Source organism: Prionailurus bengalensis, chromosome X, assembly GCF_016509475.1.
Source record: "Prionailurus bengalensis isolate Pbe53 chromosome X, Fcat_Pben_1.1_paternal_pri, whole genome shotgun sequence".
Lineage (NCBI taxonomy): Eukaryota > Metazoa > Chordata > Mammalia > Carnivora > Felidae > Prionailurus > Prionailurus bengalensis.
In genome coordinates, this window is record NC_057361.1 from 80,618,669 (window position 1) to 80,630,746 (window position 12,078).

General features: G+C 34.2%; 1 non-coding gene across 1 annotated transcript; it reads right to left on the reverse strand.

Moving 5' to 3' along the window:
- Positions 1 to 11,648: 11,648 nt before the first annotated feature.
- LOC122478056 lies at positions 11,649 to 11,755 on the reverse strand. Its single transcript, XR_006295823.1, has one exon. It is a non-coding gene; the product is annotated as a U6 spliceosomal RNA (small nuclear RNA).
- Between the last annotated feature and the right edge of the window lie 323 nt (positions 11,756 to 12,078).

Below are 12,078 nucleotides of genomic sequence, written 5' to 3' on the forward strand. Positions count from 1 at the left end.
GGTATACATGTAGCAGACTAAGACTCACTGGGTCTGCTTCTAGCTGAGACCTGTGGTTGGCCTCATTTTGCTGCCAACCCCACATGTTGCTGAGCAGCTCAATTTCCCTTCAGGTGACAAGATTCATTCAATTTTCACTCAATGCAGCCCTTTATACAAAACTTGCTTCTGGTTAAAACCACACAAACTGTGGGGCACCTGGGTGGCTCAGTCGGTTGAGCAGCTGACTTCAGCTTAGGTCATGATCTCAGAGCTCCTGAGTTCAAACCCCACATTGGGCTCCATGCTGACAGCTTGGAGCTTGGATCCTGCTTCAGATCTGTGTCTTCCTCTCTCTCTCTGCCCTAACTCACTTGCATTCTGTCTCTGTTTCTCTCAAAAGTAAACATTAAAAAATAATAAATAAATTTAAAAAAACATATAAACTGTGATGACTTACTGCATTAGCTACATACTATTTTATAACAAATTATCCCCAAATTAGTGATTTAAATTAGACACATCTATCTTACAGTTTTTTCTTTTCAGAAATGTGGCTGTAAATTGACTAGGTCTTCTGGCTCAGGATCTCCTACAATGATGCAATCCAGGTGTTAGCTAAAGCTGTGGTCTCATCTGAAGACTCAGTTGGAGGAGGATCCACTTCCAAGGTCATGACATAGTTGTTGGAAGCATTCAGTTTTTCATCAGCTATTGTAATGAGGGCTTCAGTTTCTTACTGCCTATTAGATGGAGACTGTCTTAAGTTTTCTTGTCATATGTATCTCTCCAACATGACAGCTTGAAAAACAAAAAGCAATATAGAAAATGCTAGCAAGATGGAAGTTACATAATTTTGTAACCCATTCATGTAAATGTCATCCCATAACTTTTGCCATATTTATTAGAAGCAAGCTGCTAGGTAAAGCTGAATCTCAGGGTGGAGGAAATACACAAAGATGTGACTACTAGGAGGAGGGGATCATTGAGGGCCATCTTTGAAAACTTCCTATCACATTTACCAAGGTGAAAATTCCACTTGGCTGACATCTGGGTCCTAAAGTGGCCTATACAGGTCACATCATTTGAAAGCCAAATAAACAATTATGAAAAACAGCATATGGCCCAATAAAAGCCTGTACAAACTGCCAAGAAAAAAAAAAGTCCAGTACACACACTTAACATCCAAAGACAAAGCTGAGTTCCTTGGTCCCAAAAGAGCCTCTAAATATGTTGTTTTGGTTCACAATCCTGTACTCTAAAATTTTTCAAGGGTTTGAGGAAACCACATTCCCTATTCCTCTGTTCAATTTCTAAATATGTTAGAAGATAAATAGTTATAAAGCAGATGACGTTCAAGACATCACTTTTATTACTGTTATAGCTGAGATTGGAAAATGTGGCTTATGTTTGTGGTCAAGTTGACTTTCTATTATTCAATCTCTGAATTAGAAAGTTTTACCTACCTACTCTCGGCACTGTCAGACCACCATACATTTCTTTCACAAAAGTAGTCTTCCTTTACAATTTGTAAGGGATAAAAATATAAAACCTGCTCTTTGTAGGGATTCTCACTCCTAAGGAAAGAATAGAACAAATGTTGAAGATATATACTCTCTGTTTATTCAAATTCAACAATAATGTTAAGTTATTCTTTCTTCCTTGAAAAAGAGTAAGTGAAGACACAGGTAAGTATAGTTTTCTTCACAAGGCAGGAAACACTAAGTGGAAAAAAAATGTTTCCATACATAACAACAGTGAATGAAAGGAAGAATTACATTACAATCTAGGAAGAAGTTTCTTCCCTATCTGCACCCTTTTACCTTATGTGGTGGAAGTTATCTAATGAGAAATGATCTTCATCAAGGAAACACTGCATTAAATAAAGAATTACAAGGGTATAGAACAATAGAGTGAATGTCAGGAAACACGTGCTCTATTCTTGCACACTTCACCTGACCATTCACAAGTTAACTTAGATTTAAGTTTCAATTTCCTCTATATAAGGGTAAGGATGGACTCATAAGGATATGAATGATATCTACTAGATGAATGATTCTCAATGGGGAAGAAAAAGCATAATTTCCTAGGTAGGGAAGTAACATGTTTTTCCCATAATATAATAGATTGGATAGTCTAAAAATCCCTCCCTGTGGAAATAAATAGAAAACTAAAATAACCTTGCAGTCAGTTGCAAAGAAGTAGAAATTAAATATCTTTCCTCAATAAAAATTCCAGAGCTAGATGACTGACTTCATGGGAAAGTTCCATCAAACATTAAAGCAACAAATAATATCAGATAAGCTCTTCTAAAATGGAATAAGAAGGAATATTCCACAACCAGTTTACAATCTATAAGAATCTTCAAATCAAAGGAACAACCATATGAAAAACTCATTTCACTCATTAACATAGATGGAAAATATTTAAATATTAGCAAAGCAAAACCAACAATGTAATAAAAGATGGTCTATTATGACCATGTTAGATTTATTTTTTTATGAAATTTATTGTCAAATTGGTTTCCATAAAACACCCAGTGCTCATCCCAACAGGTGCCCTCAATACCCATCACCCACCCACCCCTCCCTCCCACCCCCCATAAACCCTCAGTTTGATTAGATTTATTCACAGAATACAAAGATGGCTGTCTTAATATTAGAAAATCTATTAATCAAGATATTTAGACTCATTAATATGTTTTATTTATTATAAGATTAAAGGAGAATATTGAAGGAGAAAATAACATCTCAATACATGAAGAAAATATTGATAAAATTCAACAGCTGTTCATTAAAAATATTTGCAAGGTAGGCATAGAAGGAAATATTTTTAACTGATAAAAATATCTAAGCAAGCAAACCTAAAATAAACTTAATGGCGAAACACTATTCTCTTTATAATCAGGATGAAAGCAAGAAGCCCTAATATCAGCACTTCTATGTAGCATTTTAGTAAGTTTTAGCCAGTTATCTAAATGTAAAACAACAACAAAACCTCAGAGCCCCAATATGTACAAATTAGAAAAGAAGAAACCAAATTCTCATTATTGGGATAATATTTGATTGCTTATATAAAAAACAGGAAAATCTGGGGCACCTGGGTGGCTCAGTAGGCTAAATATCCGACTTTGGCCCAGGTCATGATCTCGTGATTCATGGGTTCAAATTCCATATTGGGCTCGTGCTGACAGCTGAGAGCCTGGAGCCTGCTTCGGATTCTGTGTCTCTCTCTCTGCCCCTCTCACACTCATGCTCTGTCTCTGTGTATGTCTCTCTCTCTCAAAAATAAACATTAAAAAATAACAATAAAATAAAAATAGGAAAATCTACAAATTATCAAAATTAATAAAAGAATGATTCTTATATGTAAATATGAATAATTATATTTTATGAACTATTATTGGTTAAAAGTGTTATGTTATTTTTAAAGATATTGCATTAATGAAATTAACTAATAACAATAAGGTACTTTGAAGTAAATTTAATAAAATTGTATAAAAATCACGTGGAAATTGATATTTTGGTATATATTTATTTATTTTGAGAGATAGAGCATGCAAGCAGGGGAGGCACAGAGGGAAAAGGGAGACAGAGAATACCAAGCAGGCTCTGCACTGTCAACACAGAGTCCAATACAAGGCTCAAACCCACAAACTGTAAAATCCTGACCTGAGCCAAAACCAAGAGGCAGACACTTAACCAACTGAGCCACCCAGGCACACCTGGCATTTATTAAGAGTTATTTAAAATATTGATAAAGACATATACAATATTCATACATACAAAAACTAGATATAATAGAGATGTAAATTCTCCCCAAATTGATCCATGAATTCAATGTGGTTTATTCATGAAACTTCTTATTGAGTCTAAAATTTACCTGGAATAACATAAGACCCAGGATAGCTAAGTCAATTTTAATGAAGATATAATTTGGGTGGGTAACAAATACTTTTTATATATTCTTATAAACCTACAATATTTTAGATGACGTAGTGATAGTTCAATACATAATTGGAAAGTATATACTGTTTGAAAACTTATAGATAAATGTATATATGGAACCTTTATATGAAAAATCTGGCATTACAGATTAGTGGAAAAAGTGCTATTTTTTTTTTTAAGATTGAGTCACCACTTATGCTGCTTCATCACTTTGCTTTATGACCTGCACACCTGGTGTGTTCAAGTGTGCATGTGTACTGTTTGTGCCATTTGTGTATCCCTCTCACTTCCTGAAGTACACTCATGAGCACAGTACAGTGGGGGCATCAAGGATGAAATATTTAAGGGTTGGTGCATGATTCTTAAAAATGAATAAAACTTTGGGGGCACTTGGGTGGCTCAGTTTGTTAAGCACCTGACTTCGGCACAGGTCATGATCACACGGCTTGTGGGTTCAAGCCCTGCATTGGGTTCTGCGCTGACAGCTGAGAGCCTGGAGCCTGCTTAGGATTCTGTGTCTCCCTCTCTCTCTGCCTCTTCCCTGTTTGTGCAGTTTCTCTCTCTCTGTCAAAAATGAAACAAACATTAAATTTTTAAATTAAAAATTAAAACTTTTTACAAAGGAATAAAAGAGATAGAGTCATCACTCAATTACATAAAATAAATTTTGAGGGGGTCATATAAATAGAAAATATGTAAAAGGTTACCATGGGAGGAAATCAGGTAAAACGTACATGAAATCTCTGTATTGCTTCTTAAAACTGCATTTGAGTCTGCCATTATCTCAAGAATTTCTTTAATTAAAAATAAAAAATGAAATACTAGAGTTCATCACATATAATTATGAGTGAGTGATATTTAATGAAAATATAAATTTGTGCCTCTGTTTGCATAAATGTGGTTCAATGCTGATCACAACAAAAAATGCAGTACCCAATATGAGCCCTTGTCAAAAATTTTTTAAACCACTGAATTTTAAATAAGTTATCTGGGAAAAGTGATCATTTATATCAGAAATATAAACAAAAATAGGTATATATTTCCCATCATGTACAAAATTAATTCTTGATTAATTAAGAACCTAAATATAAAGACAAAACTACTGAACTATAAGGTGAAAATATAGGAGGATTTTATTTTTTTTTAATTTTTTTAAATTTTTTTTTTTTTTTCAACGTTTATTTATTTTTGGGACAGAGAGAGACAGAGCATGAACGGGGGAGGGGCAGAGAGAGAGGGAGACACAGAATCGGAAACAGGCTCCAGGCTCTGAGCCATCAACCCAGAGCCCGACGCGGGGCTCGAACTCACGGACCGCGAGATCGTGACCTGGCTGAAGTCGGACGCCTAACCGACTGCGCCACCCAGGCGCCCCATGGATTTTAAAACAAAAACAAAAGAGCCACAAAAGCTGTGAAGAAAACAGTTGATAATTTCAATTAAAATTAAGACTGTTTCTTCATAACAAAAAGAAGGGAGAAGATAACCAGACACTGGAAGAATTTATTTATAAATTATATAATTAATAATTATTAGAATTATACATATCATATGTTAGAATCAAATACATAATTAATATGGTAATCATATATATGAATTATACATAATCATGATTTATGTGTATTTTTAATATATTTTATTATATTATTTATATGTATTAATATAGTAATCCTACAAATAAATAAATGGAACAAACAACAAAATAGAAAATTGGGAAATAGACATGAACAGATTTTTCAGAGAAAGAGAAATACTAACTAACATCATAGATAAATCTTATAAGATAGAGTTTAGCAAAAGAGGCTAGACATAAAATAATATAAACTGCACATTTCCATTTACAAAAAGGTGAAAAGCAGGCAAACTATATAATATAGTGTTTAGGGACACATGTAAATGTGACAAAACTATATAGAAAAGAGGGAAACTATAAACATAAATTTCATGATAGTGATTTCCTTGGGTTTGAAAGAGAGGTGTGACTAAGCATGAATACATAGGAGGCTTTAATAGTTTTTAATTTTCTTTGAGTGAGTGGTTTTACTTTATCAACATTTTAAAAACTATACATATATGAATAATGTACTATGTACATATGTTTTAATAGGATATATTTTATTAAGTATTTAAATATAGAATTAAAATTAGATTAGAAAGATTCCCCCCAACTTCCCTCAAATAAATAATCATTACACTAGATCAAAATTCCACTTTTAATGCAGGGTGGACATAGCCTCACATAATGTGTGTGAAAGGCTGAAGTTCTGCACTGCTATCACCAGGGACCTAAAGTAAAACGTGCTCATAACTTCTGTGAAATGTGGGAGATGTTTTAGGTCAGGCTTATTCTGGAATTACTCTTCCCAACAAAAATTAGAGTAAAATTCTTCCCATATCTACAGGGCAGCTGAAAAGATATTCAGCATTGAAAATAGTGACTGTATTATATACCCATAAAGTCACAGTAAGGAAGCAGAAAAAACTATTGTTCTGGTATTAAGCAGAAACATCTGTAAGTTTAGTGTGCCTTGAAGCAAAGCAACCTCCTTAGAAACAATTAATAAGCACACAACATGTAAGAAGAGTGCTTATACAATTAAAGACAGAAAGATAGAATTCTGTCTTTCATATTAAATACTTAGGTATAAGATGCCATTACAAGAAGACTAGAAAGGAACACAAATTGTGAAAGGCTGATGTAAAATACTTAAGGGTTATGAAATAAAAGGTCTAAAATTGATTCAGGCCATAAAATTTTCTTTTGGTCTCACATGGCTAAGAGTTGCTCCAAACCCTAGTGAGGAGGAAATTATTTTATACCAAAATAACAATGTGTAATATTTGTAGATTTTTACAAATATATGATGGTGTATTCATGTAGACATTCAAGTTTAAATTCAATTCATTAAATTACACAATGTTCTAATGCTACATTGTGGATTTAGTAATTTTCAAACAATTATTTCACTTTATAGAGTATTGGGTTAAAAACCATTCTAGGTAGATTGGTAGATGGAATAGACAGACATGCCAGTTATTATCTTACCATCTACTTAGAAAAGTTCTTAAATCAATAACTTGGTTTTCTACCCTAAGAACCTAACGAAAGTAGAGCAAACTAAAGAAAGCACAAGAAAGAAAATAATAAAAATTAGAATGGAAATAAATTAAGGAGAGAATAGAGAAAAATAGATAAAATCAATGAAAAAAAATTATATTTTGGAAAGATTGATCAAATTGACACATTTTTACCTAAACTGGCCAAGAAAAAAGAGAGCAAGAAGGAAAGCTCAAATTACTAGAATCAGAAATGAAAGTAAGGATATTACTACCGAACGTATAAAATGTAAGACCTTATAAAGGAATACAATGAGCAATTGTATGCCAATAAATTATTTAACTTTGATGAACTGAACCAATTATTAGAAATATACAAACTACTAAAACTGACTCCAGAAGAAATAGAACATCTGAACACACCTATAATAAGTAATGAGATTGAATTAGTAATCAAAAAAAGCTACCAACAAAAAAGCCTAAGCCCAGATTAGTTCCCTGGTAACCCCTCCAAACATTTAAAGAATTAGCAAACTAATCCAAATCTCAAACTTTTAAAAAATGTTGAGGAGGAAACATTTCCCAACTAATTCTATGAGACCAGCATTAGCCAGATACCAAACCCATATGAAGATACTACAAGAAAGAAAAACCAAAGACTAATATTTGTAATTAACATACGCATAAAAATAGCAGCAAACCAAATCCAGCAACATCTAAAAAGACTATACAACATGATCAAGTGAGATTTAGCCCAGGAAGGTAAGGTTGACATGACATTTAAAAATTAACGTAAAACACCGTATTAATAAAATAAAAGGCAAAAACTGCATGCTCATCCTACTAGATGCAGAAAAGTATTTGACATAATTCAACACACTTTCATGAAAAAAAAATCAACTCAGAATAGAAGGGAACTTCTTCAATCTGATACACGAAATCTATGAAAAACCCACAGCTAGCATTATACTTAACGATGAAAGACTGAAAGCTTTCCACCTAAGATCAAGTTGGGGCGCCTTGGTGGCTCAGTAGGTTAAGCGGCTGACTTCGGCTCAGGTCATGATCTCGTGGTCCGTGAGTTCAAGCCCTGAGTCTGTGTGCTGACAGCTCAGAGCCTGGAGCCTGTTTCAGATTCTGTGTCTCCCTCTCTCTGACCCTCCCCCGTTCATGCTCTGTCTCTCTCTGTCTCAAAAATAAAAATAAACGTTAAAAAAATTTTAGAAAGAACAAGTTAAAAATGTTCACTTTTACCTCTGCTACTCAACACTGTAATATAAGTTCTAGCCAGGGCAATAGGCAACAAAATAAAATAAAAGGTATTGGTATTGAAAAAAGAAGTAAACCAATCTCTACTCACTAGGACATCATTTTATATATAGGAAATCCTTGGTAATCCATAAAAAAAAATTAGACCTAGTAAGCAATTTCACCAATGCTGCAGGATATAAGATGAATATAAAAAATGTATTTCTATACAATAACAATAAACAGTATGAAAACAAAATTAAGCAAATAATTACATTTATAATAGGATCAAGATAATAAAATATTTAGGAATAAGCTTTAACAAAATAAGTGCAAGATCTGTATACTTAAAGATACAAAATATCATTGAATGGATTATGGAACTTATACATAGAGAAACAGGGAAAGGAAGGTGATAGTACCCAGTGAAAGATAAGAAATTTCCTTTAGTTCCTCACATTAGAGAGCCAATTCCCATCTAGCACTGCTCTCTCTTCTATTTTCTATCCTTTCAATTATACATTTTTCTACCCATTTGTCATCTGCTTAAAAAATGTTACTTTATTGGCTAATATATGCCAAACATTTTTCTAAGCATCAGTAATATATTGGTGAATAAAATAAAGGCCCTTGCTCTCGTGGAGATTATATTATAGTGGCAGGTGATAGACAACAAACAATAAACCTTAAAAGCAAATTACACAAGTGTCAGAAGGTGATAAGTACTATGGAAAAATTTTTAAACATGTAAGCATAAAGAAGACTAACAATGTGGTGTGTAAGTGGAGTAGATGGGTTGTGAGTCAGGTGACATTCAAATAAAGACATGAAAGAAGTAAAATATTTTGTCCTGTAGATATGTGGAGGGGGTAGGGGTGAAAAAAGGCTTTCATACACATACAACAACAAGACAAAGACCTTAATGCATGGGTGTGCTTAGAATATTCAAGTAATAATAGCAAGGATGCCAATGTGGGTAGATTCAAATGTGCTGAAACAAAGCAAAGAGAATATTAGGAGATGAAGTTAAGGACATGACATAAGGTAGTAGGTTATGTACGAAATTGTAGATCATAGATAGGATTTTGGCTTAAACCTTAAGTAAAATACAGAACTATTGGAGTGTGTTGATCAAAAAACAGATGGTAGCTACACTTGGGGTGATTGTAGCATAATGTATATTTGTTGAATCATTTTGTTACATACATAAAACTAACATACCATAGTGTGTCAACTCATGAAACTATTTTATTTTTATTTTATTTTTTAGTATTTATTTATTTATTTATTTATTTAATATAATCTATTGTCAAGTTAGCTAACAGTCTATACAGTGTGCTCTTGGGTTTAGGAGTAGATTTCCATGATTCAGCACTTACATAGATAAGAATTTATCCAAAGGATATCCTTTGCTATTGCTGGGTCCTAGGGTAATTCTATTTTTAACTTTTCTAGGAACCTGCACACTGTTTCCAGAGCAGCTGCACCAGTTTGCGTTCCCACCAACAGTGCAAGAAGATTCCTCTTTTTCCACATTCTTGCCAACATCTGTTTTTTCCTGTGTTGTTAATTTTAGCCACTCTGACTAGTGTGAGGTGGTATCTCAGTGTGGTTTTGACTTGTATTTCCCTGATGATGAGTGATGTTGAGCATCTTTTCATGTGTCTGTTGGCCATCTGGATGTTTTCTTTGGGAAAGAGTCTATTCATGTCTTCTGCCTATTTCTTCACTGGATTTTTGTTTTTTGGGTGTTGAGTTTGGTAAGTTCTTTATAGAATTTGGATACTAACCTTTTATCCAATATGTCATTTGCAAATATCTTCTCCAATTCCATTGGTTGTCTTTTAATTCTGTTGAATTTTTCCTTTGCTGTGCAGAAGCTTTTTATCTTGATGAGGTACCTGTAGTTCATTTTTGCTTTTATTTCCCTTGTCTTCAGAGTCATGTCGAGTAAGAAGTTGCTGCAGCTGAGGTCCAAGAGGTTGTTTCCTGTTTTCTCCTCTAGGGTTTTGATGGTTCTCTGCCTCACATTTAGGTCTTTTATCCATTTTGAGTTTATTTTTCTGTATGAAGTAAGAAAGTGGTCCAGTTTTATTCTTCTGCATTTAGCTGTCCAGTTCTCCCTGCATCATTTGCTAAAGAGACTGTCTTTTATCCATTGGATAATTTTTCTTGCTTTGTCAAACATTAGTTGGCCGTACATTTGTGGGTCCAATTCTGGGGTCTCTATCCCGTTCTATTGATCTATGTGTCTGTTTTTTATGCCAATATCATACTGTCTTGATGATTAGAGCTTTTTAGTAGAGACTAAAGTCCAGGATTGTGATGCCTCCCACTCGGGTTTTCTTTTTCAACATTACTTTGGCTATTTGGGGTCTTTTTTGTTTCCATACAAATTTTAGGATTGTTCTAGCTCTGAGAAGAATGCTGGTGCAATTTTGATTGGGATTGGATTGAATGTGTAGATCGCTTTGGGTAGTATTGACATTTTAACAATATTTGTTCTTCCAATCCGTAAGCATAGAATGTTTTTCCATTTCTTTGTGTTTTCAATTTCTTTCATAAGTTTTCTATAGTTTTCAGCTTACAGATCTTTTACCTCTTTGGTTAGGTTTATTCCTAAGTAATTTATGGTTCTTTGTGCAATTGTAAATGGGATTGATTACTTGATTTCTCTTTCTGTTGCCTCATTATTGGTGTATAGAAATGCAATTTCTGTACATTGGCTTTGTATCCTGTGCCTTTGCTGAATTCATGTAGTGGTTCTAGCAGCTTTTGGGTGGAGTCTTTCAGGTTTTCTGTGTAGAGTATCATGTAATCTGTGAAAAGTGAAAGTTTGACTTCTTTGCTTATTTGGATGCTTTTTATTTCATTTTGTTGTCTGATTGCTGAGGCTAGGACTTCCAACTCTATGCTGAACAACAGTGGTGAGAGTGGACATCCTTGTCATGTTCCTGATGCCAGGGGGGAAGCTCTCAGTTTTCCCCTTTGAGGATGATATTCACTGTCGGCTTTTCACATATGGCTCTTATGATGTTAACATGTATTCCTGCTATCTTGACTTTCTTGAGAGTTTTTATTAAGAAAGGATGTATTTTGTCAAATGCTTTTTTCTGCATCTATTGACAGGATCATATGATGCTTATCCTTTCTTCTATTAATGTGATGTATCACACTGATTGATTTGCAAATATTGAACCGGCCGTGCAACACAAGAATGAAACCCACTTGATCACGGTGAATAATCCTTTTAATAAACTGTTGAATTCAATTTGCTAGCATCTTTTTGAGAATTTTTGCATCCATGTTCATCAGGAATATTGACCTCTAATTCTCATTTTTAGTGGGGTCTCTGTCTTTATTGGGGCTTAGTTGTTGGGAATCAATGTAATGCTGGCTTCATAGAAAAAAAAAAGAAAAAATATGGAATGCTTCATGAATTTGCACATCATCCTTGCACAGGAGCCATGCTAATCTTCTCTGTATCATTCCAATTTTAGTATATGTGCTGCTGAAGCGAGCACAAAAGTTAATTAAAATTTAGGGGCGCCTGGGTGGCGGGGGCGCCTGGGTGGCGCAGTCGGTTAAGCGTCCGACTTCAGCCAGGTCACGATCTTGCAGTCCGGGAGTTCGAGCCCCGCGTCGGGCTCTGGGCTGATGATGGCTCAGAGCCTGGAGCCTGTTTCCGATTCTGTGTCTCCCTCTCTCTCTGCCCCTACCCCGTTCATGCTCTGTCTCTCTCTGTCCCAAAAATAAATAAACGTTGAAAAAAAAAATTAAAAAATAATTTAAAAATACAGTACCCACAAAGTGCAATAAAGTGAAACACAGTTTTAAAATTAAAAAT